This window comes from Tenrec ecaudatus, chromosome 2 (genome assembly GCF_050624435.1).
Source record: "Tenrec ecaudatus isolate mTenEca1 chromosome 2, mTenEca1.hap1, whole genome shotgun sequence".
NCBI lineage: Eukaryota > Metazoa > Chordata > Mammalia > Afrosoricida > Tenrecidae > Tenrec > Tenrec ecaudatus.
The window spans coordinates 224,448,799-224,476,368 of record NC_134531.1 but is presented as its reverse complement, the minus strand read 5'-3'; the positions used below and the strand labels follow the sequence as shown (position 1 = coordinate 224,476,368).

The following is a 27,570-nucleotide window of genomic DNA, read 5'->3' as shown; positions in this document are numbered from 1 at the left end:
TCAAAAAAGTTTTGCATGTTTTAAAGGTCATCTTTAAAAGAGTAAAAAAGATAATTCACAGAATATTTACAACTCATATGTACATATATACATATACATTTGTGTATGAAACTTGTATCCAGAATACACTTGATGCAAAGCATTTAAAAATCAACCAACTTTCAAAAGGAAAATTGATCCAAGTTAAAAGGTAGACAAGGGCTTTGATAGCTCTTTCTCTAAAGAAGATACACAAACTACCAACAAGCACGTGAAGAGATGATCCACATCACCAGCCACCAAGGAAATGCAAGTCAAGACCGCTTCACACATCGAGGATGGCTAGACTCAAAACAACGGAGAACAAGTGGTGTGGGGACAGGAACCCTGATACACTGTTGACAGGAAGGTCAAATGGCACAGACACTCTGGAAAAAGTCTAGCAGGTCCTTAAAAAATTAAACTAAAGACTTAGTCTCTGACTCGCCAATTTTAGTCTCAGGAATAGAAGTAAAAGAGGTAAAAATATAGGTCCATAAAAACTCTGGACACTAGTGTTCAAAGCCACAATATCCACATGGGCCAAAATACCAGGAACAACCCAAATGTCCACCAACTAACGTATGGCATGGAGGTAAAATGTGGTATGTTGTGACTCGGGAACATCATTTGGCAATGAAAAATGATAAACACCTTTTACACGCTACAACATGGATGATTCCTGGAAATGTGATATCCACTAAAGGAAACCAGTCACAAAACCCCACATTTTAGATGTTTTTCTATTTATATGAAATTTCCAGAATAGGCAGATCCTTAGAGACAGAAAGATCAATCAATGCCTACCTAGAGTCTGGGAGAACAAGGGGGAATAAAAACCCATATCCACAGTCACCAAGTTGATCCCAATGCAGAGTGGCCCTACATTGAGTCTGTGAGGCTGTAAAACTCTATGGGGGCAAGCAGCCTCTCATCTGTCGCCTGTACAGCGGCCAATGGGCTTGAACTCCTGACATTCCGAGAGCTCACCAGGGCTCCTAAGAAGCACAGGGAATAGGAACGACTGCTAACGAGAACAGAGTTGTCTTTAAGTGATGATGGAAATGTGCTCGAGTTGACTGTGGCAATGATTGTGCAATTCTGTAAACATATGCAAAGTCATTGAATTGTATGCCTTTCATTGAATTGTATGCCTTAAACGAGAGAATTGTATGGCGTGTAGATTATATCTACCAAAGCTATTACCAAAAAAAGAAAGGTAAGAGACAACAATCGTTTAAAAATACTTTCAGTGGCAAAGTTGTATAATTTTAAAACCTTACTTATTTGCTCAGCGGGGTAACAAAATTAAGACCAGTGAGTAGCTATGAACGCAGATTTCAGGCTTGTTCCCAAGGAAAAAAACAGCTGCCATCTATTGTGCTCCAAATCATGGTGATGCTGTATGTGTCAGAGTGGAACTGTATCCTGAAGCCAACTCCCATGCCTTTCTTCCAGAGCACCTAGGGGTGAGATGGACGCTCCAACCTTCGGATTTACCCATGTCATTGTCTAGGGACTCCTGTTAAGAAAGCAGAGCTCACGCACAACCAACCCACAAGGGGGCGCCAGCGCTACTCCTGGGTTCCAGGCACTGGGTGGTGTAGGAGCAAAGGTGTTTAATAATCCCAGACAATTCCAAGGTCTATGCTGGGTAGGCAGCTTGACAAAACCCTAGGAGGAAAGGCCTGTCAACCTGCATCTGTAAAGATTTCAGCCTAAGAAACCCTTGGGCCAGCCCTCCTCTCCTAACAGTTCTACGCTACCCAACAACAGTCACAACACAGGGTCGCCTTCCGAGTCAGAATCCACTTGAGAACACACAACAGAAACCTGCTGGGTAAGAAGAACTCAGCTGTACAGAAAAGGCCTTAGACTGAGTATCAGCAGGATCCAGACCTCCCAGCCCCAAGGTAAGAGGTCTCAGTTCCACCCACTGCCCGACTGCCTCTCAGTTTCTCACTTTGTGTTGCAAAACCTAGAAATGGCCCCTTCTATACATCAAACGTCCACAGGATGAAGGAAATCTAAGCTTTGAGAAGAACACTGTGTGAGGAACAACTTATATACAGTCCCTTGACAATGAGGCAGACCGGTGCTACCTTATCGAGCATAGCGAAGGCTCTCAGTAGCATTAAAGAAAGGCATAGAAATAAAACAGAACTAAAAAGCTGGATTGGAAAGCAGCTGGCACAAACACAGGAAGCACTAAATCCTTAACAGGATTACAGAACCTCCACAACACAAACTAGGCAATTACCCATAGTACCCGGTACCAGGGGTGCCTTTCAGAATAACCAAGCTGCCTCCATTTTGCTCTCAAAAGCACCACCTACTGGATAGACATTATATAAGACTGTAGGACCACTCTCACTGCCATTAAGTCCATTCTAAGTCATAGCAACCCTACAGGACAAAGTTGAATTGACCCCTTGTGGGTTTCTTTGTCCTGTGTCACCACTCTCCTCCATCACCTTGTGGAAGGCACCCCCACTGTCTTCTTGGAGCCCCTGGCTGAGAGCAGGAAGGAGAGAAGGCACTGAACCTGAAATCCTGGTTTCCATACAGCCCTCAACTGAAGGGGGTGGGGAGGGGAGCACAATCTTATTTTATGTATTTATTTTATATTATTAAACTCTTTTATTTCATTCTTCTCCTGCTCCCCCCCCCCGCCCCAGACTATTATGTTTCTTAAGAGCTAATCCAGACACCACACCAGTCCATAGTTCAATCACAACGAGCAGAATTGCACGATTGCTATATCATTACCAGTTTCAAAACATTTTCTTCCTTCTTGCACTCCCTGGTGCCCCCCCCCCCCGAACCCCATATCATCCAGGAGTCCTTGTTCCAGGTGTTGTCTTCATCAGTTTGTCTACCTGCCTGGGTTTCATGAGAGCTCAGCGTTACGCTACGCATTATCATGCATCTCTGAATCCATGAAAAGCCAAATTTACACATAGCTCAATATTGTCTCAAAGGTAGACTAAAAGTTGTGCAAGAGAATAGCAGAAACAGCCCTCTTCTGTGTGTCAGGAGAGGACACGTGTCGAAGCATGAGGAGCAGACACAGAGCTCCCGGCAGGAGAGAGTTGGGAGCGGTGGTGGTTGGACAACAGGAAGAACATACTTCGTGTCGCTGAGCTGTACCTGTGAAGATGGCTGAAAAGCCAACCGTGGTGAAGCACTTGGCTTGGTTCTTCTATCCATCATCATATCCCTCTAATGCCTGAATCTTTAATTTCAGGGGGAAACTTTTTGTTTTCATTCTTTACTTTCATAGTTTTCAATATATATTAATATATACATTTAATTAAATGTTATGAAAACGTCCCACTCGGCGTTAAATAACTCCCACCAAATGCCTGGATGGACGCGGAAGTATTTAAAGGAGGTGCAGAGAACTCTGAGCTGGGGATTAGTCACTCTGTGGGATACAGGAGGGCCATCTCAGAAAGAGGAAGACAGAGAATCCCAAGGCCACCAAGACAGAGCCGCTGCCAGTGGAGCACGCGGGAGATCCATGCCTGGAGCAGAGGCGGCAGCACCACAACCGTGAGAGAGAGCGGAGCAGCAGCACTAGACCAGCAGACCGAGCTGTGGACGGAAGACTGGCATGCAGAGTGGGGTGTCCCTTGGGCATTTATCAGACCTATGGGGTCCCTAGGAGGTGGCATCAACTCGATGGCAGAGTAAGGGAGCTTTGTGACACTTGCCTGCGCGAGGCAGAGGCCAGCACCCAGAGAGAGACTTGCCTGACTGCATAGCTGAGAACGGTTATCTTGATCATGCTTCCTGAGCCCGACCATGGGTGGCCTGCTAACTGCCCCATAAACTCCATAATCATGAGTATGATCTATGACTTCTGTGCAGCCTTTGCAATAGATTACTGCAGAAGTATATGTTTCAAAGGCAGCAGAGGGGTAGAGCGGGCATGCAAGGAACATTTGGTGTCAGGTGAGATACAGGGCAGAGGACTGAGGCACCTCTGCCTCCTAGGAATAATCGTCTGGGCTGGCGTGGACTTGTGTTCTCCGTCCCTCATGTGTGGTCAGAGCAAGTCAAACCACACCATTTCCTCAGCAACCTGTGTGTGACACGTATGCTGTGCTGCTGCTCCGTGCCACTGAGTTGGTTCCAAACCATACCGACCCTTCATGCAGCAGAATGGAACGCGGACCATTCCTACACCACCCTCACAATTGTTACGTTTCAGCCCGCTGCCGCAGCCACTTAGTACCTAAATATTAGCCACATCTCTATCAGGTGGGGGGAGGTGTGCCATAGCCGATTGACCCAGTGGCAGCAACCATGGGGCTCAAACAGAACAATGGTAAGGATGGCACAGGACTGGGCGATGTTTCACAAGGTCACTATGAGTCGGAACTGACTCACCGGCACCTAACAAAAGCAGGTGGTAGACACCCAGGTTAGCAGGAAGTGCAGGAACACTGCCTGCCTACCCACACCCTCCCCTCACTGTGGGAGCTGGGGCTAAAGGTGGGCCTGCCACCCTCCTCCCCACCCACTGCCCACTCCCCGAGTGGAGGCAGCTGGCATTGTGTGTTCCGAAATCGCTCCGCACAACAATCACTGCCAGCTCCTAGCACTCAGCTGACATTTACAAAGCTCAGCAGGTGCTCAGATGTGATGTACCCGCAATGGCAGGAGCCACTCAGAGCTGCGGGGAAATCTCATCCTGTGGCTCTGAACAGCTCTGGGCCGCTGGAGCAAGGGAGAGTGTTGAAGCAGCAACCAGGGAGAGGGAACATCCAGGGTTACCAGGAGAGCAGAGCTGGCCCTGCAGCAAAGTGCCCACACAGCACAAAAAGCCCAGAACTTGTCCAGGGAAGAGATCTGACCGGGAGGCCTTGAGCCTCAACCAGGACTGCAAACGTGTGACCTGCCCTCCCTGGGCTAGCTTGTTCCTTTGCAGACAGAGCCGACAGCCTAGGTGAGCACAGGTTAAATGCTCAGCCTTTCTAACCCACCCTGAGACCACAGGGGACAGCCGGGGACCTGCTTCTCACAGGTCACGCACAGCCTTGAAACCTCATATAGACTGTAGGGCTATCCTGCACACGTGAGTCAGAATCGATGCGAGGGCAACTGACAAACACCTTCAGCATGCACCCACAGGTCTGTTGTGAGAGGAGGCGAAAAAAGTTGTGTGATCCAAGGATTATAAATAATAAAGTCCAAGATGGAGGAAGGGAACTGCATGAAAGCTTAAATTCTGAGCACCCAGTTGGCAGAGGGCTGTGGATGGCAGGGAAGGCCCTCTGATGGTTGACGGTGGGCGTGCACAGCCGCGCTATCACACAGACAGCACTGGGAAGTGGAATAATGTGGCTATGTTTTAGTGAAATGTGTTCTAATTTGTCTTTCTGCTTTCTTTTCCATTGAGGTTTTCCTCTCATTTATTTTGTTATAGGTTGTTGGAAGTGGGCCAAGTTCTGCAAGCTTTTCTCTGCTTGAAATCCAAGATAGGTAAATGTATAAGAGACGGTAACTGGGTTGCTAGTTTCTTAGGGTTACAGCAGGGGAGGATGGAGGAAATAGGGAGCTAATAATATGCAGCACAATGAAGAAAATATTTTAAAATTGCTTGTGTGGTGACTGCACACTCTTTTAAATATGTTGCAACACTTGTATTGCATGGCATGCGAATCATTTGTCAATAAAACTGGGGAGAAATGTGAGTAGGCAAAAACAAATGTCGGCAGAAAACAATGGGCAGTAACCCCAGAGAGTTGATGCCAACAAGGGGTGACAAGGCTTCAGAGAGACTGCACTGGCAGGAGCCAGAGACGCTGACCACGGGGCCACTCACTGTCGTCTTCCTGGCCACTGGGCAGCTCGGATCAGGGCCAGGGGCACTGGAGATCCTGAGCTCCTGGTAAGGGGGATGGAAAAACCCAGGAACGGGGAGGAGTGAACAACATAAGGAACTTTTTGAGTGCCCCTGAGCTGCATCGGTGAGGATGGATAAAGTGCCAAGAGTTTTTGTTAGCAATTAATTTATTTTTTAAATTTTAAAGATTTTTAAAAGAAAAAAAGGCTGGCACAGGAGCCAGACAGCCTGTCACTTGTCCTTGGCATTTACTAACTGAGTGACCTTCAGCAAGCTGTATGACCCTCTGTGCCTAAGTTTCGTCAACAAGAAACTAAGCACAGCCATAGTCTCTGATTTGTTAACATAGAGTTCTGGTAGCGCTGTTAGTTAAGCTCTGGGCAACTCACCAAAAGGTTGGCTGTTTGAATCCACCAGCCTCTCTGTGGGAGAAAGATGAAGCTGTCTGCTCCTATAACGATGTATAATTTTGAAAATAGTACAGAATCAGCTCAATGACAGTATGTTTTTGCATTTTTAAAATACTGTTCATTACCAAACTAACAAATAGATCGGCTCACACAAAGTTCTTCAGATATGCTATATGACAGAGTCAAACCCATTTACCAGTGTATCATACTATGGTGGCTTCATTTTGCTATGATGCTGAGAGTTATGTTTCCAGTGTTTCAATTACCAGCAGGGACGCCTATGGTGTTAGGAGAACTTCCGAGATGCAGGCAGCCTGACAATCTCCTTCCGAAAATTAGCCCAGGTAGAAGAGAAGACTGGCAGCACAGTGCGGGAAGGTCAGTCCCTTAATTTAGAGGAAGGCACTCCAAGTGCACGGCACGGCACACTTAGCAAAGGTCCTGAGCACACCAGTGGCTGGGACGATGGCACAGGGCCCAGCAATGCTTTGTTTCTGTTGTACGTGACTCCACGCTGACGCAACCACAACTAACCCAGCACACAGCGATTAACTCAGCGAGGACTGCCTGGTGTGGCTGCCCAGCATACTGCAGCCAGCTTCCAAGCAGGCCTCTGTGCTCTGAAGACCAGCCCAGGCTCCACAACAGGAACAAAGGCCTGGCAACCTGTTTCCAAAAATCACCCAATGAGAACTCTGTGGATTACAACACTTTGACCCGCCCATCAATCACAGAGTTGGCTCAGGCCTGGGCAGCTTTATGTTCCCTTGTGTGTTGAGGGGAGAGAAAGAAGGTTTGCCCATAGCTGGGGGCCAACTAGCCATCAGCCAACAGCAAGGCCACTCTCGCTGCCAGAGGCGGTGTCTGAATCCCTTGGAAGAGAGACTGCACAAGCTATCTTTCTATCGATGCCTTTGGGAATAAAGATAAATATCCCAAACAATGCCTGGACCGGCTGCCGAAGGCTTGCTTAAGCAGCCTTTTCCTTCTCCAGACAAATGATAAAACATCAGCGCTTCTGAATAGGCCTCATCTTCAATTAAGCCGTTTATGTTGGAAAGCACTTTTGGCGGGGCGGACCAAGTATTTGCCACTGTCCTCTGACTTGGAGCTCTCAAGGTTGGCAGGACGATTTATTTTTTGTTGATTAAACAAAACACCAACAGAAAGGGCCTAAAAATTGATTAGCCACTTAAAGCCAGCGATTCTCTACAATGAAATCCGCACTATTAACTGTGCCAGAGTCATAAAAAGACCTGCTCGCTTTACTGCTGGCTTGGGGATTTACACCACCAGTGTCTGTGCCGACGGCAAGATGCAGTGAGGGCTGGATTACGCAGACTTGGCTTTTGCTAGTACAGAAGGAAGAGACACGAGGAGCAGCCCGGGCCCTCGCAGGCTGTCCCGCTCTGCTGATTCTCAGAGGGGAGACGTGGGCTGAGCAAGGACGCTGCTGCCGCTCACCCTGCGAGCACTGGTCCTTTCGTAAATTACCGCTCGCCCCTCGGGGCCACGGTGTGGGGCGGACCACCGCCATAAATGCCCAGCTCCTTCATCGTTCCTGCTCCTTCTCCCAGGGGATGACTGTTCAGACAGGCAGCCAACCAATCAGACGACGGGACTCGGTGCACGCAGGGGCACAGGAGGCTGGCACCAGATCGGAGGGAAGTTGCTCCTAATTGCCACCACAAGGTGAGCACCACGCAGGACTGTAATCAATTCACTCACAGTCACCACAGCCCCGGGTGGCAGACACTTCCTGGAGGTCAGAGCGTGGATGTTGCTGGCGGCGGTCCATTTTCAGACCTCATGGTACATAATTGTCCATCACTGACCCATTCTCCGGCCCGCTGGGGCTGGAGCATGTTGCCAAGCAACCAGCTGGCTCTAGCTCCCTTCTGAGGGCCAGGAAGGCAACAACTAAGTTGTCAACTAGTGAGCACTAAGCATGAAAGACAGGCCCCCATGAAAACAGGGCACCGGCTTTCCTCAAAGCATGCCACCCCCGGGTCTCTTCATAACGTGGATGGGTACTCCCACACTTGCCACGCAGCAACGGGCTGGGCCATCGGAGGTCGGGTGGATGGAACTGCCCTTGGGTAGCTCAATTTGGCAACTCATAAAGTTCAAAGAGGTTTCAAGTGCTTCAAAGCGGTTTCCGCCTGCCTCTGAAACAGAGGAAATCTATTTATTCCTCCCCGGGGTATCCACAATGGGGCTTCGCATCTGAAGAGCACCATCAGCCACACACCATTTGCTTAGTCCTCCCTGGCATTGCTTGCATGACGAGATGGCCAGGGGAGACCCCTGCACGATCCTGCCGTTGCCTGACCAAGACTCATCTGGGTGTTGCTGTTGCGTTTCGGGTGGGCACCGAGAACTGATCTGGGGGTTCCCTTGCTGAGGCCTACACCCTCCCTGATCTCTTTCCAATGCTTCGAGCCCCAGCGAGTAGAATTCAATTGATCGTGTCCTAGTTGGAGATCAGGAATGCCAGAGGGCACCATGAAGACAGAGGAGTAGGAACTGCCAAGCGCCTGAAAGTAGCTTATTCAAGGTGGGAGAGTAAAGGCAGGACGCCTGGCATCCGGGAGCAAGCCGCCGGTGCTGCGCATCGCATGGAATATAACAACTCTGAGCGTCAAGGTAGCAGGGAGCTGGAACAGCAAGGCACACTGGAAAACACAACGGCCCTCTTTGTGTCCTCAGAAGGGCCCAGGCAGGGTCTGCACACCCTCTGTGGGAATTCCTGAACCCCCACCCAGGCAGGCAATGCAGGCAAGTAGCTAATGAAGCTCATTAAGGAAGGAAAAAAATGTTAGTAAAAATTATGCGGTGAGGAACTTGAACACGCACATGCCCGCTGCTGCCCTCAACACAGCCTGGAGTGTCCATTCTCCTTCAACCAGCATGGCGGCGTCCACGCAGTACGGCCAGCTGCTGAGTGACTGCGGGCCACCGCCCCTCGGGTATACCCCGGGCACTGGGGACAGCACGTACTCGGAGCTGCTGCAGCTGGCAGTCATCGAAGAGCTGGGGAAGGAGATCAGCCACCTGCGTGGGAGCGAAGAGCCACGGAGAGGCTGAAACAAGGCATTCACATCAGGGGACTGGTCCGAGAGTGCCTGGCCCAGACGGAGCGGAATGCTGGCGCCCTGGATGCCTTCAGGTGTCCCATCTTCTCCCAAGATGAGCCGTGACAGCGTGTCACCCCCTTTCCTTTGTTGTCAAAGTGCCAGCTCTTCTTGTCCTTGCCCCTCCAGGTTTCCCTGCCGTGGCTCACTAGGTTGTGAACCTGCCTGCTCCTGAGTTGAAAGAAGACTTCGCAGGTAGTTAGGATTATTTGCGTTTTCAGTAGTTAAGCACTACCCAGGGGTTTCTATCTCTGTTTCGTTTTGATTTTTGGTGAGACTTTTAAAACATTGATTTAAAAACTGAAAGTGACTGACTGATCTGATGGCAAACTCTAGCGTGGCCCCAAGATCCCAGGGTCTCAGAGTACTCTTTTCCTTTGAAGATCTTTGTGTTCCCCAGATCATCCTGCGTCCCCTTTCATAAACTCACAACAACCTCCAGGGTTTTGTCTGATTTCTCACCACCATTGACCGTGCACACCTGCTCCGTAGACACACCCAGTTGAGCAACCTAAGTAGGTCCCGCTTTACGGAAATTTTTCAGCCTTTGCATGCCTTTTAGTGCTTTGAAGTCAATTTTTTAACAGTGCACAAGTTATAAATACAGAAGAAGGAGGAACTGACCAAACCGAACAAGAACAACCCTGAAATTTTTCATATCCAGGCTGTGTGTAGATTTCAGTTTCCTGTGCATTGATTCCCCCTCCCCCAAAAAAAATCAGGGAGAGAAGGCCTCCCAAACTGTTTGCATCTTTGTATGTATTCTTTACTTGATGTCATAAAGGTATGTTTCACTAAAAAACGTTATGAGGCGCAGGGAGGCTCAAGTTTGAACTCCTGGTGCTCCTGGTCAGGTGTGAGTGTGTCTGCAGGTAGAACTTGCTAGCAACCACAATGAATTACACCTGGGATCGTTAAGTAATGACTTATAAACCCAAACCAATTGTCTGCATTAGCTCCCAGTAAAATTATTTTGAAAATTAAAAAATTGGATGACAGGAAATTTGATACAATTGGATGACATGACAATTGATACATGACACTTATGCCATGTTCTAAACTTGGAAAAGAAATACAGGTGCCGCTTTAGACCGGGTTGCATTTGTAGAGCAGTGGTTCTGTGCCTGACTCTGTGCCAGGCGTTAAACACCAAGAGCTAAGAGACTCCATCCCAGTCCCAGATTAGCTGACAGTTTAGGGGACCACGGAGTGCATGGTGGCCACCCTGCAGAGCTGGTGTGAGTTTCTCAACTCCTTGCCACTCCGCCTTCTCTCCCGGAGGAAACCACCGGATCATTGGTGATGTCCTGGGAGGTGTCTCAGCAACGTGGATTTCCCCCTCGCTCGGTGTCAGAGGAAAGTTGGTGTTCAGACGAATCCTGCAGAACAGCTCATCTTCTCCAGACCATTTGTCCAGATTTTCAAATAGAGTCAGCAAGTCTCCTTCCCTCTCTCCAAGTTTATGACACTTAAAAGACCACCAAAATCATGCCCCCCCCAAAAAAAAAAGTGTGAACGCACACTGCTAAAAGTCCAGGCACACAGTGAAAAGAAATGATTCAACCCCTTACGTATACTCAGGGAAATTGAGTCCGCACCAAGAGACACCCAAGAGGGAGCTGAGCTGGCGAGAGTTGTCGTCTCAAAGGAAAGAAAGCCGTAACACACGCACAAAAGAGGGACGCAGGGGTACCAAATGAAATACAGACACACCAAAGACTACATTAATTAGCAAGAGCCAACTGCTAAATTAGATCTTTAGGCTCCCGGCAACACGCTGGAGAGAAGAATATTATTTCAACAGGGACATACTGAAGCACCTCCGAAGGAAATGATGGGCCCGCTGGGAACAGGCAATTCCCAAGGCAAAGCAACAGGAACACTGGCAGGAGCCCTGGGAGCTGTTACCGGAAGGCCGAGACAGCAGCACAGCACACGAGGGTGTGCACATCTGGGCACCAAGCACTTCAATTTGGACTCAATAAAGCCACGATCGGGCTGCAGGTCCCTTGGTGGTGCAAATGGTTTGCACATGCAGGCCAACCTAAAGGTCATTGGTTTGAACCTATTCGGCAGTGCCAGGGTAGAGAGGGCTGTCGATCTGCTTCAGGAAAGATTACAGACAGGAAAAACTCTACAGGAGCAGAGCAGTTCTGCTCCATAAACAAAGGGCTGGCACTGGTCAGAATCAGCTCAAGAGTTAAGGCTTCGACTGCATTTCTGGTGTTTTGATTTGCTTTGCCTTTTTGTGTGTTTGGAGTTGTATGAGCGTTACTAAAATAAGGCGCTACAAAGTTGAATTCTAGCTACTACCTCGGGCTTAGTCTCCCAGCCCTGGTGTCACAGCGGTTACTCATGGCGCTAGAACTGTAAGGTCAGCAGTTCAGAACCACCAGCAACTCCTGGGGAGAAGCGGAGGCTTACCAACTCCATAAAGAGTTAGTCTCAGGAGCCCACAGAGGCAGTTCTCCTCTATCCTACAAGGTCCCTGTGACTCGGAATCAACATGATGGCAATGAGTGGGTTTCTGTTCTGTTGTGTTTTTAGTCTCCGTTCAACGCAACTCAAAGAAAGGTGTCTCTTCTCTCCAGACAAAATGAGGGACCAGGACTACAGGAATTTAAAAGAATATAAACAAATGCTACTACTTGTAAGGATAAATAGATAAACAATATATAAACCATAGAAATCATGGTTGGATAAAACTGTGTATGTGTGGGTGTATGTGTGGATGGATGGATGGATGGATGGATGGATGGATGGATGGATGGATGGATGGATGGATGGATGGATGGATGGGTGGGTGGGTGGATGGATGGATGGATGGGTGGATGGATGGATGGATGGATGGATGGATGGATGGATGGGTGGGTGGGTGGATGGATGGATGGATGGATGGATGGATGGATGGGTGGATGGATGGATGGATGGATGGATGGATGGATGGGTGGATGGATGGATGGATGGATGGATGGGTGGATGGATGGATGGATGGATGGATGGATGGGTGGATGGATGGATGGATGGATGGATGGATGGATGGATGGGTGGGTGGATGGATGGATGGATGGATGGATGGGTGGATGGATGGATGGATGGATGGATGGATGGATGGGTGGATGGATGGATGGATGGATGGATGGATGGATGGATGGATGGATGGATGGATGGGTGGATGGATGGATGGATGGATGGATGGATGGATGGATGGGTGGATGGATGGATGGATGGGTGGATGGGTGGATGGATGGATGGATGGATGGATGGATGGGTGGATGGATGGATGGATGGATGGGTGGATGGATGGATGGATGGATGGATGGGTGGATGGATGGATGGATGGGAGACAGGGATGTACCAGAGTGAGACTGCACAGGTGTTTATTGAGTTGGTTCCTTTTTTTGTGTGTCTTCAGGAATTCTGTGAACCAACTGGCATCATGGGAGTAGCCTGGACTAGCCCATGAAATGCCACTGACATCAGGGAGGTGAATCCTAGAAACAGAGCTTCCCCTCTCCCCTAAAGCAGTTCGCCAGCACAGCACTGATGGAAGAGAGCCAGGAAGAGGAGGTGGAGGAAGACGATGGACGTGCACAATTCTCTGGATGGGCCAGGCACTTACACTATTACCCGAGTTTGAAAAGTGATTCCCATCATTGCCTGTATAATCGGAACCTCTACTCAGTTCCGGCATCATCACCGCTGTCGGGGACATTGAGCGCTCCCCATCCTGCTGCACCTCCCTCCCTCCGGAGTCCCTGGGTGATGCAAACCATTACACTCAGCTGAGAGCCAAAAGCCTGGAGGTTCAAGTCCACTCAGAGGCCCCTCGGAAGAAAAGCCTGGCAATCTACTTCTGAAAGCCCCAAGGGGTACAGGGGCCCTCCAATATTCCTGGGGTCCCCAAGAGTCAGAAATGATGCTGCGGCATCTGGGTTGACCTGAGATACAGTGTGGCCCTTGTGCATGTTACTGGTTCCACTAAACGGTCAGCTCCTTTAAGCAGGCACATAATCCCCACTCGATGGATGCACAGTGAATCCAGGCAGCAGACGCCACTGCAAGGCAGAAAGAAGCGCCTCAACAGAAGAGGGGTGGGAGAAGAAAAGCGCTAGACACAAGGCCCACGCTTACTCGATCCTAGTCGTACGTGGGAGCAGGGAGGTTTTCGAGCACTTAAGCCCACTTTCCCTCAGGTGGTGGTGTCCCATTCAGACAGTTTACCTGCATTTGTCACAAAACAGGGCCGTGTGTCACTGACCCGCTTTGTGTCATTCCCTATAATACAGTGGCATCCACGATTGCCGTGAATGGCCAGCTTCAATAACGAGCTAAACATATTGTCCTGGATGTAGCTGAGAACGCTCAGGGAGCATGCCGACACACCCTCGCCTTCCAGTGCATTGCCCACTAAAGTGCCGGCCTTTCTCCTCCTCCTGTGCCCACGCTATTAAATAAAGACAGCAGCCGGGGAACAGGGGAGGGAGGGTGGAGGGAGGGAGGGGAACTATCACAGCATCTATTGGCTACTTTGAGACCTACTATTTCTTACCAGGGACACCTTGGGTATTATATTTGGTGAACCCACTGCTGGTATGCTGGCAGCAGCTCAAGTCCACAAAGAGGCACTTCGGAAGAAAGGCCTAGTGATCTGAGTTGGAAAATCAGCCACTGAAAGCCTGGTAGAGCCCACCCAGTGCCATGAATCGGAACCGGTCATTGGTCTTTCCCACAAGAGGTGCAGGTTTTCCTCCACTCCTGGAAAGAAATGTACACCAGGAACCAAGTAGGCGTCTCAGCATCCTGACCTGCCCAGCAACACCCCAACCCCAGTGTTTGCTGGGTGTGATAGGTAGGTTTTCATGGTACCAACATGGCAACTGTAAGAAGATATGGGTGAGGTTTAGCCTGTCAATCAGGACGAAGCCTGATGACCTCCCTTGGAGGTGTATCACAGAGATATATGACTCTCTAGAGACAGCTCTCTCTCTCTCTCTCTCTCTCTCTCTCTCTCTCTCTCTCTCTCTCTCTCTCTCTGCCTTGACCTTCCTGCTTGCTGGCCACCCTGAGAGCTGCTGCTGCCCTGTGATGTTCTCCACCAACTTGGCATCCACACGACTTGGCACGCAGCGGCTGTGGTGTTGCTGCGTTCTGCATCAATGCATGTGGCTGTGTGAGTCTCAAGAGAGACTTGTGAACTAGTATCGGACTTATGAACTTGATTGAGTTGGGCTGGGCTGGGATGCTTTCTTGGTTTGTGATTACTTCTTGACATAAAGCTCGTTGTTTCACATATATAAGTGTCACTGGATTTGTTTCTCTAGTCCACCCAGCCTAACACAGTGGGATAGGAAGAAGATACTGAGGACACATGGCCCAGGTACATCTCTTCTGGAAGTTCACCATCTTCAGCGCACATCCTCTTGGCTCTGAGAAGTCCGCCCCACTCCTGGGGTGGGCCAGCCCTGGAGGTCTTGGGGGGGGGGGGGGCAATTTGCAAGGTCATTTGGCCCTCACCTCCTAGCTGTGTTCTCCAACCAGCTTTCTGTGGAAGAAGGCTGATACTTGGACCACCATTTGTCTAATTCTGTGTTAGATCCATCAACTGCCTCCAAATACTGTGAGGGCAAACAGGCGATTAATTATCACCCTTCAAACCCCATGCTGCGGTGACCTTCATGGGCATTCTCACAGCACCCCCCAGCTATCCACCAGCACAGAGGCAGCGTGGTGGGGGGTGGAGAGGACTGTGTCTCTGGGCTGGAGGCCAGGCCCTTGGCAGCACACCCTCCACACTCCATAAAAGCCCCGCTCGGCCTTTCCATTCCAAGAGGTCACAGACACCATAACGAGAACAGGGGACCTGTGTTGGGTACAGGTTTCATTGCGGTGGAAGAGAAAGCCCAGGCAGTTACCGTGTTGTTGGTGTTGTTGTTGTTGTTGTTGTTAGGTGCCATGGAGTCAGCTCTAACCCACAGTCACCCTGTGCACAACAGAACAGTATGTTCAAAGCATGTAAGGAGTCTTTCTGTCGTAGCCTCTAGGGAGCACTCTGGCCTCCCTTCTTCCAGTACAGATCTGTCTATCTTTTTAGCAGTCCATGGAATGTCCAATATTCTTCTCCAGCTCCACAATTCAAATGCATCCATTCTCCTACGGTCATCTTTACTACTATGAAAAGCTAATAAAAGTGATGATAAGTGTCTTCTTCCCAAACAGTGCCCAGCCACCCACTAAACCGGCCAACAGGAAAAGGTCCCCAAGGAACCCCAAAAATGGACTTCAGGGGCAGGGCTTGGCACCTCATCAGACTTGATCGGGAAAATATTCATAAGGGTCAACAGACAGACATGGAACTACTTATAGGCTTTCTTTTCTTGTCTTTTTTTCATGTCTATCTATATAAGATAGGCAAGATAAACAATCCCAAGGAGAAAACAATGAGACCAGTGGTTCCAGGGAGAGAGGGGAAGGTGGGAGGCACCAAACCCAGGACAAGGGAACAACACATGATCTAAAATCGGTGGCAAGAAGGGCATAGAATGCCTGGTGGGGTTTAATCAAGTGCAATGTAGCCGAGAGGAACTACTGAGCGCCGAATGAAGGTCAAACATGATAGTGGGACAAGAGGAAAGTAAAAGGAAACAGAGGAAAGAACTAGGAGGCAAAGGACATTTATCGAGATATAAATACAAGTACGTACATGTGTAAATATATTTTTATATAAAACGATAGGAATATAGGTCTATGTACATATATTTAAATGTTAAGAATCAAGGAACCAAATGGACACTGACCCTCTACTAAAGTCCTCCCTCAATGCAAGAACACTGTTCTTAAAACCTAGCATTCTGTGATGCTCACATTCTTGACAAGATCACTTGAGACAAAATAGGTGCATAAGCAAATGTGAAGAAAGCTGATGGTGCCCAGCTATTAAAAGATACAGTATCTAGACCAGGGGTGCTCACACTTTTCCAGCATGCGAGCTACTTATAAAATGATCAAGTCAAAATGATCTACCATCTACAAAAATGCAAACATATTTATCTTTAGTGATTTATTACATTTACTCATAAATGCACTGAGAATTCTTTATATGTACAATGTATGTTTATGTACCTTGCATAACCACGAGTTCATATTGCACAACACAACACAATTAACTATGTACATTTTTTGTCATGACCTGAGTTTACTCTGATGACTTGCACTGAATGGAATGAGCCAAGGATCAATAGTCCGGAACGGACAGTAGCTGCTGACAGCCAGCCTCAAACACTTCCAAATGATCGTCAGTCATGGTAGAACGGTACTTGGACTTAATAATGTTTATATGGGAAAATGCTGATTCACAGAACTAAGTAGAGCTGAATAATGCAGTCAAGGAGGTAGCACATTTTCTCATGTTTGGGTACTTTCCCTCTGCAAGTAAGTTTCAGAACTGTGCATGCACTCTGAACTTCAGCTGAATATCGGCTTGTAGTGTCAAAAATCTCCTATTCTCTATGAAAGTGATACGTTTTTGTCTTCTTACTTGGTTCAGCTCCCCCACTCATTTTAAAACCCTTTATGTTTAAGAGAAAAAAACTAAAGTCTAAAAATTGGCAATAAGTTAGCTTATCAGTTTTGCTGCATTTAGCTCAGTTGTTTGCACATGCGTTTGACACCTAATATTGTATCTGATTGGCTGCACTGTAAATCAATTAAGTGACGGGATTGATGATAGGCTACGTCTATTTTTTAATGCCACGTGATCTACCTGCACTACATTTGTGATCGACTAATAGATGGCAATCGACGTATTATGCACCCCTAGTCTGGAGTCTTAATGGCTTGAAGACAAACAAGCGGCCATCTAGCAGAGAGGCAACAAAGCCCACATGGAAGAAGCACACCAGCCTGTGTGGTCAGGAGGTGTTGACAGAAAACAAACAATCATATTGATGTGAACAAGGGGGGTCTGAGTGGAGACCCAAAGCCCATCTGTAGCCAATTGGACATCCTCTCACAGAAGGGTCACAAGGAAGGGATGAGCCAGTCAGGGCTCATCAGAAATGTGTGTGAAGGGAGATAGCAGACGGTGTATGATATGAAAATAACAATTATTTATAAATTTTCAAGGATTCATGAGGATGGGAGGGTGGGGATGGGAGGAAAATAAATGAAGAGCTGATACCAAGGGCTCAAGTAGAAAGAAAATGTTTTTAAAAGGATGATGGCAACCTTATGCACAAATGTGCTTGACACGATGGATGGATGGATGGATGGATGGATGGATGGATGGATGGATGGATGGATGGATGGATGGATGGATGGATAGATGGATGGATGGATGGATGGATGGATGGATGGTCATAAGAGCTGTACAAGGCCACAATAAAATGATTTCCCAAAAGTATCCCCAATACAATGGTTTATTTTTAAAATGTTTTAAGAAAAAAAAATATCACTGAAAACTGGGTAGATGCCCAGCTCTACCCTGACACACATGTGTTGCCATGAGCTGGAGCTGGTCATCAGTCCTCCTTCCAGAGGCACACGCTGCCCTCCCCTGGTGCATGGAAGGAACCAGGCACAGAGCTGCGTGCACAATGCCTGGGGCCCAGACACTCCAATCAGTTGTCACTATGGGAGAAAAAGGACGTGTGGATTTATCACTTCCTATCTCCTCCTCTCCCTCACTGCTCGCCTTTCCTTGTCCTGCCGACCATCTAACCATGCTGCTGATAGCCAGCATCACTGAACGGCCATGGAGGGGGAGCCTGTGGAGGTGGGTGGCTTCCCATCCAAATGAGAGAACACAAGAATATCACTGTGGGGTCTGGTTGCCTTGCCTTACCTTACCTTACCTACTTTCTCTTTCAGGGAAGAGCTAGGTACACCTGATATCAAATCTAACCTAGATCCAAGTGAACTTCAACACGCAGGCCAAAATCCACTCCCCGGTGTTTGTGCAGGCTGGGGACACTGAGTAGTAACGCGACTGCATACCCCGCAGTTGAGTAGACGCGAGAGGAGACAATTTGCTGCCCAAAAAGAAAGAAAAAGAAATCGACCTTTAAAAGAACAAGTCTGGAACAAGGCTAGCAGCCACGGCGGCATAGTGGTTATGTGTCGGGCAAGAGGTTTTATGTAGACCCCCAAGGTCTACAGTTTGAAACAACCCATAGCTCCTGGGGAGAAAGATGAGGTTATCCAAAAGGAGTTACCATCTCAGAAACCCAGAGGGTCACTGTGAATCAGAATCAACTCAATGGCAGTGAGTCTTTGTCAGAGAACAGGAGGAGAACACAAAGTGAAGGCATACCCAAAATAAAGGGGGCAGTCATTAAGAAACCAGCTCTATGTTACAGGGATTTTGGCATCTAAAGGGCGCTCTGGCAGTGCTATTACATAAGGATCTGATGGCTAACCAAAGCAATGGTGGTTCCAACCACCAGGCATTCTGAGGGGAAGGGTGAGGCTACGTGCTCCCACACAGAACTCCTATCAGATCAGGTCACTGTGAGTGCTAGTCAACTGATGACAGTAGGCTGAGTTTGGTTTGACCATATGAAGGAGCCCTGGTAGTGCAGCCAGTTAAGCATCAGACTAGGAACCGCAAGGTCATAATTTGGAATGCACCAGGCAATCTGCAGGAGAGGAATGAGGCTGCCTGTTCCGGTGCAGATGTACAGTGTCCTCCGTCCGACAGGGTGGCTAGGAGACAGAGTGGACTCTAGGACACTGGGTTTGGGGTTTGACCATCTGCAAGCTCCTTGAGAGGTTCAAGTAGTCTTCACACTTGGCTACAAACTGAAGGCTGGTGGTGCAAACCCAGCAGTGCTGCCAAAGAAAGGCCTGGTGATTCGCTTCTGGGAAACCACGGCCATTGAACATCTGATAGGACAGTCCTACTGGACAGAAGCACCAGGGCTTGCTATGCGTCAGAATCAACCGGTGGCAGGGTGTTGGGTTTCGCTGACAATCCGGAGAAGCAGAGGAACAAGGCCCTGAGAAGTCTCAAAACAAAGTCCAAGGAATTCAGACGTGAGAAAGGGTGAAAAGAGAAATATTTGGAAGCAATCTCAGGCCAACTAAGATGAGGGCTCCTAGGGCTCTTGGACAAATGGGGTGAAGTCACTAAAGGAAGATTTCAATGTCATTTGATATTGGAGATGCGCCCCACCCCAATGGAGAGTGACAGCTCTGTAATAACACTTTGGTCATCAGAAGTCTGCAAGGACAGACAGAGGCCCGCCAGTCAGGGGTGTGGCCAAATGAGCTCTAGCATTCAGAAGAAACCTAACTTGGGGGCCTATCATTGGCCTTCTTGGCTTAGCAATCAAATCCAAGCCAGGTTCCAAGGACCCAAATCAATACCGCTTACTGAGCTACACACCCTGGCTAGAAGTTCGGCCTTGCACCTGACCCTGAAGGCCTGCCTTCTACTCACCTGAGCTAATCAACCCTGCACTAGAAACCTGGGCAGGACTCACTTTGCGCTCCTGTGTAGTGCCGGTTGGTTTTGATTCTGTTTGGGAATGGCTTTGGGTGGGAGGTGGGAGGGGGCATGCGTGCCCGCAGGCAGGGATCACATAAGCACAACAGAAGGTTGATGCCACACACAAGCTGACATACAGGGAACACACCCACCTACCAGCCCATGTGCATCTGGCAGAGTTAATTTCAGACACCAGAAATGTCCCCCATCTGAGGCCTAGACCAACCATTTGTCTCTAATAGGAGACCCTGAGTGGTGCGATGGCTAACACCCTTGGCTGCTGACAAAGGGTTGGCAGTTCAGATCTGCCCAGAGGTGATTCAGAAGACAAGCCTGGTGATCTACATCCCCCCCACAAATAAGTTACTAAACCCCCCTATGAAGAAGGGATGTCCTCTGGTATACCCACAGGCTCACCTTCAGTAGGTGACCAACTCAACAGCAACTTGTTGCTTTATTTTACAACAAAGAGGCACACCATTACAGAATAAAATAATGTGCACACCATGTCTGGAGCAGCTGCCATGGTGAGCTCTGCACCTAGGTAACCGATGGCCCTCACCATCACACTGAACAAGATGGGGTTGTACCTGCCCGGAGCTGTCGCAGTCGGCTGTCATCCAGCAGATGCCGACACACGCTGGCCCCGTGTGTACACCACACAACGGCTCCCTTGGGGTCTTCAAAGCTGTGACCTTTGGGTAGCAGACAGCTTATCCTGTTTTCCAAGGTGCCTGGTGGCGGATTGAAACCACCGGTCTTTTGGCAAATAGTCGAGTAGTTACTCTTTTGTGACGATTCAGTTGACAAGGAAATAGAAGCTCAAGGATGAAGTGACCAGCCCAAGGTCATAGTCTTGGACAAGGACTAGTGGCATCACATGGCTCCTTCTCCTCGGTTTCAGAGAGGCGTTTAATACAAGCACACGTCAGCAGCCGACCCAAGGCCCCAAAGCAAACAGCACTGTAGACACCGCGCCCCGGGCTGTGGTCAAACACCGCCCCCCTTGTGTGTTTCATGAAAAGCCACACCCACACAGCACCACCCGCCTCAACGCAAATGGCTCCGTGTGTAAATGGCAGAGTAGCACTTGTGCCAAGATGGTGGAGCGGGTTTATTTTAATCCCCGTGTTAAGACAGCCGGCACTAGGTTGAGGCTGAGAAATGCTCCTTCTAATTAAAACTTTATTTCCAAACACATGTCCCAGTTTCAACATGGTGAGACTTTTGTTTCTTGCGCTGTGGCTTTCTCAGAGTCGGAAGCAGCTGCTCCCCAAGTCTCCTCCCTTCATCGAAGGCAGCCAGGGCGCCCTGCGGGGCAGAGACGGGTGGTGGGTTACACCTGGGCAGCAGCTCTGAGGCCCGCGGAGCCCTCCGCAGAGATGGGTGGAGGGAAGCAAGAACCTGGGGAGGCTACTGGGCAGGTGGCTGGGATTCTGAGAGGCCAGGAGCAGCCAGGCAAACCCACACGCTGGACCGTATGGCAACGGAACTACTGAGGAGAACGGAGGTAGCCTTAGAATGAGAGAGCAGGCCAGAGAATGAAAGAGCTTTGATCACTGAGGGAGCCCAGGTGGCATATAGTGGTCATTGGCTGGGCAGCTAAAACCAAGGCCAGCAGTTCAAAATCACCAGTTCCTCCACTGGAGAAAGATATGGGTTGTGGCAGTCAAGTAATCTCCGGTCAACCTGCGTGGGGGTGGAGTCTAGCATGCTTGATGACCTATTTGGAGGCGCTAAGGCGATAACTGGAGGCCAGATGCATGCTCTGCTTTGTCTTCCTACTGACAAGACACATGGAGCTACCCTAGAGTCCTGGAGTTGGAGGAGCCATGTGGAGACCCCTGCCAGCGCTGAGATGTTTCCACTGCCACTGGATCCACAAGACTTTCCACCCACTGGTCTGTGATCTTCCTGCACTCAGCATCACTGCACATATGCTACATGAGTCTGAAGAGGAATCTGACAAATGGTCTAATATCGAACTTATGGACTTGATCTGAACTGGGTTGGAATGTTTTCTTAATATGTAATTACTCTTTATACAAAGCTCTATCTTATACACACGAGTCTCTGGATTTGTTTCTTTAGTCAACCCAGACTAACACATGGGTCTTTCTACTCCCATAAAAAGTTACAGTCTTGGAAACCCACAAGGACAGTTTGATCCTGTCCTCCAGGGGGGCTGTGGGCAGGATGGGCTCGGTGGCAGTGAGTTTGGTGTCTGGTCTGGATCATGATGGAGGAGCTTGCTGGTACTTGCAGGTAAGCATTGGACTGCTAACTGCAGGTCAGTGCTTCAAATCCACCAGGGGCTCTGAGAGGAAGGGGTGAGGCTGTCTGCTCCTATCAAGACGCAAAGACTCGGAAACCGTATGTAGAATCACTAGGAATCAGAATGGACTCAAAGCCAGGAGGTTTGGTGGGTTCAGGTCACTGCTGGAAAAGAAAGGAGCCTGAAAGTGCTCTGAGCCTGCCACATTCCTGGTGGTGCAAAGGACTAAACCATGGTTGGAGGTCTGAGGCCATCCAGAAGCACCTCAGAAGAAAGGCCTGGCAATCTACTTCCAATAACCCACCACTGACAATTCTGTGGGGCACAGGTTCTACTCTGAGCATCTGGGAGGGCCAGGAGTCCAAATCAACTGGTCATGAGACGGACAAGAGGCTGCCGGCAGGGAGGAAGGCCACACCAGCCATAACAGTGGGCCTTGAAGGAAATGCCGAATATGGGACAAGAATGCATCGAGAATGAAGAACGAATGAGGGGCACCAGGCTGCTTTCCCAGAAGCAAGTCCCCTGCGTTCACGAGTAGCCCCCAGGCACCAGGTGTTCCGCAGGCTCGGCCGGCCATTGGATCTCCCCGTCTCGTTTCTTCTGGTGGAGAATCCGAGTGTTGGCAGGCTGGCTAGGGACTCACAGGGCTGTGGCATCAAGAGGTTAGCATTCACTGGGGTGTTTCCTAGGGCCCCGGAAAATGCACAGGAGCCTGGCTGGAGCCGTGGGTTAAGTGCTGGGCTGCTGTGACAGTTGAGTTTGTGCCGACCTGGCTGATAAACACACGCGGGGTTAATTGAAGGGTGGTGAGATAAGTGGCTCCGCGAGGCTTTCTTGGTCTCGGGTCTCTTGTTCCCTGATGTCAGACCAGTGTGCAGCTGCCTTAGTTCATTCTTTGCCTCAGCTGGCAAGACTGACTTCCTGAGATACATCCCTGAGGAGAAGCCGCATGTACCTACCCTGATGTAGCCTGGGTGCTGGAGCAGCCGTGTGGAGACCCTGCCAGCGCTGAGATGCTTACATGCTCATTGATTCAGCTTCCCTCCTGCAGTCGGCATCATTGTGTGTGTTTTGAGTTTGAGGACTTTGTGGATAGGTGTAGCACATATGGGCTTGGGCTGGGCTGGGTTGGGATGCTTTCTTAATGTACACTTACCTTTTATATAAAACTCTCTCTTATATACATATGGGTTTCTGTGGGTGTGTTTCTCTAGTCCACCCAGACTAACACAGCTGCTAACCGAAAAGGTCGGCAGAGTAGGAAGGACCGTCACAGGTGGGCAAAAGGAGGCCCCTGCTCCTGTAAAGATCACAGCCTTGCAAACCCTGGAGCGGTTCCATGCTGCCCTGCTGGCTCTAGGAGTCCGGATCCACGCGGTGGTTATAAACGTACCGAGCAATCCCAAAGGAAAGGAAACACATACACGTCGCGTTCCTGTTGCCTACGAGTGTGAGCATGGGGGGAGGGGGGGGAGGAATGCCTCACTGCCACCGCGTCAAATCATAGCAAAGAGGAGACCTGCCCCTATGGGTTCCCAAGGCTGTGAAGCTTGATGGTGGCACACAGCCTCATCTTTCCCCCATGGAACAACTGCCAGGTTCGAACGGCTGACCTGGGGGTAGCAGCCCCAACGCAATACCCACTATGCCACCAGCCAGAGAAACCAAGAGGTTAACTCTGGGATTGAGCCAAATTTAGACTTGTTGTTTCACACGCATATTGAATGGGCTTCGTGACAACGGGCAACCACGACCACAAAGGCCGCGCTAGCTCTGCTGACCTTGAGAAGCCCCCCTGCATCAGTGACCCCAACACAGCGCCCCAGAGCCGACCCTGCACCACAGAGCACGCTTCCCCCAGATCCAACAGCAGCCGCCAACGGCTACAATGGCTACCGGGTACTAGCCAGGTACCCTATCGTGGACAGAGCACCGTCTCGGGTGGGATTGTGTCCACCAGAAATGGTACGCTGAAGTCTCATCCCCTAGTCCTTGTGAATGCGGGCCTGTCTGGAAGCAGGGCTCCTGCGGGGGTCATGCGAGTGTAAGGTGTGTCCCTGAAGAGCGGAGAAGCAACCCAGGGAAACAGAAGCGGACAAGGGGGCCATATTGCAGCCACAAGCCAACGAGTGCCTGGGACTCTCTGCCCTGGTAGGGGGAAGAGAGGCGACCTCCCCTACAGCCCTGCAGGCTTTCAACTTGTGGCCTCCAAACTGTGAGGCAAGACATTTCTGTTGTTTTAGGCACCCAAGTTGTTGTACTTGGGAAAAAGATGAGGCTTTCTACTGCCCCAGAGTCACAGGCTGGCTTGGAAACCTACAGGGCAATTCTACCCCGCCCTACAGGGTCGCTATGAGTCAGGGTCCACTCGATGGCCATGGGGTTGGGTTGTTATTTATGGAGGTTTTTGTTTTGTTTTGTTTTGTTTTCACTGTATTTTGTTATGGCATTCCCCAGGTCACTAGTTCAAGTTCTGTTGACCTCCTTGCTCCTCTTGTATTCATTCCAACTCAAGCCAGCCCAATAGGGCAGAGGAGAATGCCCCTGCGGGTTTCCAGGGCTGTGAGTACTTCTCCATGGAAATGTAACTCATCCCGAGAAGTCTCGTCTCTCTCCCCAGGAGCAGTTGGTGGCTCAGAACTGCCGACCTTGTGGTGAGCAGCCCACTGCATAAACCACTACGCTCTCAGTCCTCGGACCACTCCTGAGGAATAGGTGCCACGACCTCTCCATGCTGGAGATGAAGAAATGGAGGCCCAGCATGGCCGAGTCCCCCGCGCCCCACCACGAGGTCCCTGAGCCTGACTCAGCCTGTCCCCTTGGCTGTGTCCCGCCCCCTACAGAGAGTTCTCAGCACTCTGCGCCCGTGGGTCTGGCGCATCGTCATTAGCTCGGCAAGGAGCATGTTCAGGTCCAAGAATAAACTGCGTGTCAACAAGTAGCAATCAGCAGCACGCCCCGTACCTCCACCGCTAGATGAATCACGACTGGAAATGACTCTCGCCCACCAGAAGCGGGGAGCTGTGTGGGGAGAGGCAGCGGCTGGTACTGCTGACAACGTGCTTGCCTTCAGGACAGGGGGACTCCAGGGTGCCCAGCTATGGAGACCCAGCATTCTCATCTCTGGATCATCCTACAAGAGCGGCACCTACCCTCTGGCAGCTGCCCAGGGTCCCTGGCACACTCCTCAGTGCCCCCGGGTCCAGGTGGGCATGCTCAGAACCACAAACAAGCAGGACAAACCATCTTCTCGCAGACCAGCCCCTTTTGGTGTCAGAACAGGAGGGGTGGAGGGAACGTCCAAGGCAGTGGTGAGAGATTTATTAACCACCTCGTTTATCATGGACAGATGCTTAGGTCCTGAGGGGCTCCTTTGGGCTCAGTGGGGTTTGTTTAACCGCCTGCTGTCACATTGGACCACCCCTCAATGACAGCCCTTCAGTCAGCCACTTCAGTGAGCTCAGCCTCAGGACGTCTGCCCAGGGTTTCCTGCTTCTCTGGGGAGGGAATGGGCTGGCACCAATGCAGAGTATGAGAAAGTTAGTCTGCTTTAACCTGAATACTATAAAAATAATATCATTTAAGATATGTTGGCATCTAAATAAAGGCAAGTACTATGTAAATGTATTTATATATGAGTATGGGGAAATAGATCTATGTACATATATTTATAGGTTTAATACAAAGGTAGCAGATGGATGTTGGGCCTCCACTCAAGTACTTCCTCAATGCAAGAATACTTTGTTCTATTAAACTGGCATTCCATGATGTTCACCTTCCATACACAATCGCTATAAGACAAAGCGGGTGAATAAGTAAATGTAGTGAAGAAAACTGCTGGTGTCTGGCTATCAAAAGATATAGCGTCTGGGGTTTTAAAGGCTCGAAGGTAAACAAGCGGCCATCTAGCTCAGAAGCAACAAAGCCCACACGGAAGAAGCACACCAGTCTACATGATCACGAGGTGCCAAAAGGATCATGTATGAGGCATCAAAGAACAAAAAATCATATCAATATGTGCTCACCTCCCTGATATGATTGCTGAAGACAAACGGGTGCATAAGCAAATGTGGTGAAGAAAGCTAATGGCGCCCAACTATCAAAAGATATAGTGTCTGGGGTCTTAAAGGCTTGAAGGCAAACAAGTGACCATCTAGCTCAGAAGCAAAAGCCCACATGGAATCATGAGGTGTGGAAGGGATCATGTATCAGGCATCATTAGAACAAAAAATCGTATCATTGTGAATAAGAGGGAGTACGGAGTGGAGACCCAAAGCCCATCTGTTGTCAATTGGACATCCTCTTACAGAGGGTGGCAGGGAGGAAACGAGCCAGTCAGGGTGCAATGTAGCAATGATGAAACATACAACTTTCCTCTAGTTTCTAAATGTTTCCTCCTCCCCCTCCCCACTATCATGATCCCAACTCTACCTTACAAATCTGGCCAGACCAGAGGATGTACATTGGTACAGATAGGAACTGGTAACGCAGGGAATCCAGGGTGGATGATACCTTCAGGACCAGTGGTGAGAGTGGCAATACCGGGAAGGTAGAGAAAGGGTGGGTTGAAAAAGGGGAACCGATGACAAGGATCTACATGTGACCTCCTCCCTGGGGGACAGACAACAGAAAAATGGGTGAGGGGAGACATCGGACAGCGTAATATATGACAAAATAATAATTTATAAATGATCAAGGGTTCATGAGGGAGCATGAAGCGGGGAGGGAGGGGTAAAAATGAGGAGCTGATGCCAGGGGCTTAGGTGGAGAGCAAATGTTTAAAGAACGATGAGGGCAATGAACGTACAAATGTGCTTCACACAATTGATATAGGTATGGATTGTGATAAGAGTTGTATGAGCCCCTAATAAAATGATTTTTAAAAGATTATGTTGGTAATCCAAAATGTAATAGCCCTCCCCCCCTCCCTTGTATTAAAAAATTCCTTTTAAGCTTCATCAGCAAGCATGTTCTAACTTGGGAAGTCCATTGGCCAGGATGAGGCCTCTGGGAATGGTGGTCTAGTAACCTCTAGAGCCGGGGTTCTCAACCTGTGGGTTGTGGCCCCTTTGGGGGTCGAACGATGCTTTCACAGGGGAAGCCTAAGACCATTGGGAAACACGTATTTCCATTGGTCTTAGGAACTGAGACACTGCTCCTCTATCTGTCTCTAGGTTCCACCCACATGCAGATATGCCCACATACAATAAGTACCTGGCGTGAAGACTGTTACCAATGCTATACCATGCGTCAAGACAAAATTTCATTTGTTTTTAATTATAAATAAATATTTCACAATATATGATTACATATTGTTGTGATAAATGTCTATGCTTTAATTATGTTCAATTTGTAACAATGAAAATACATCCTGCATATCAGATAGTTAC

The 27,570-nt window shown here is 49.2% G+C and overlaps 1 protein-coding gene and 1 pseudogene across 1 annotated transcript in view; one reads left to right on the top strand and one right to left on the bottom strand.

Annotated features, from left to right (window-relative positions):
* Positions 1-27,570, bottom strand: part of TIAM1 (TIAM Rac1 associated GEF 1) — a 464,634-nt gene that overhangs the window by 363,162 nt on the left and 73,902 nt on the right. The gene's annotated exons all lie outside the window — the stretch shown is intronic.
* Positions 9,193-9,482, top strand: LOC142440524 (cyclin-dependent kinase 2-associated protein 1 pseudogene; annotated as a pseudogene).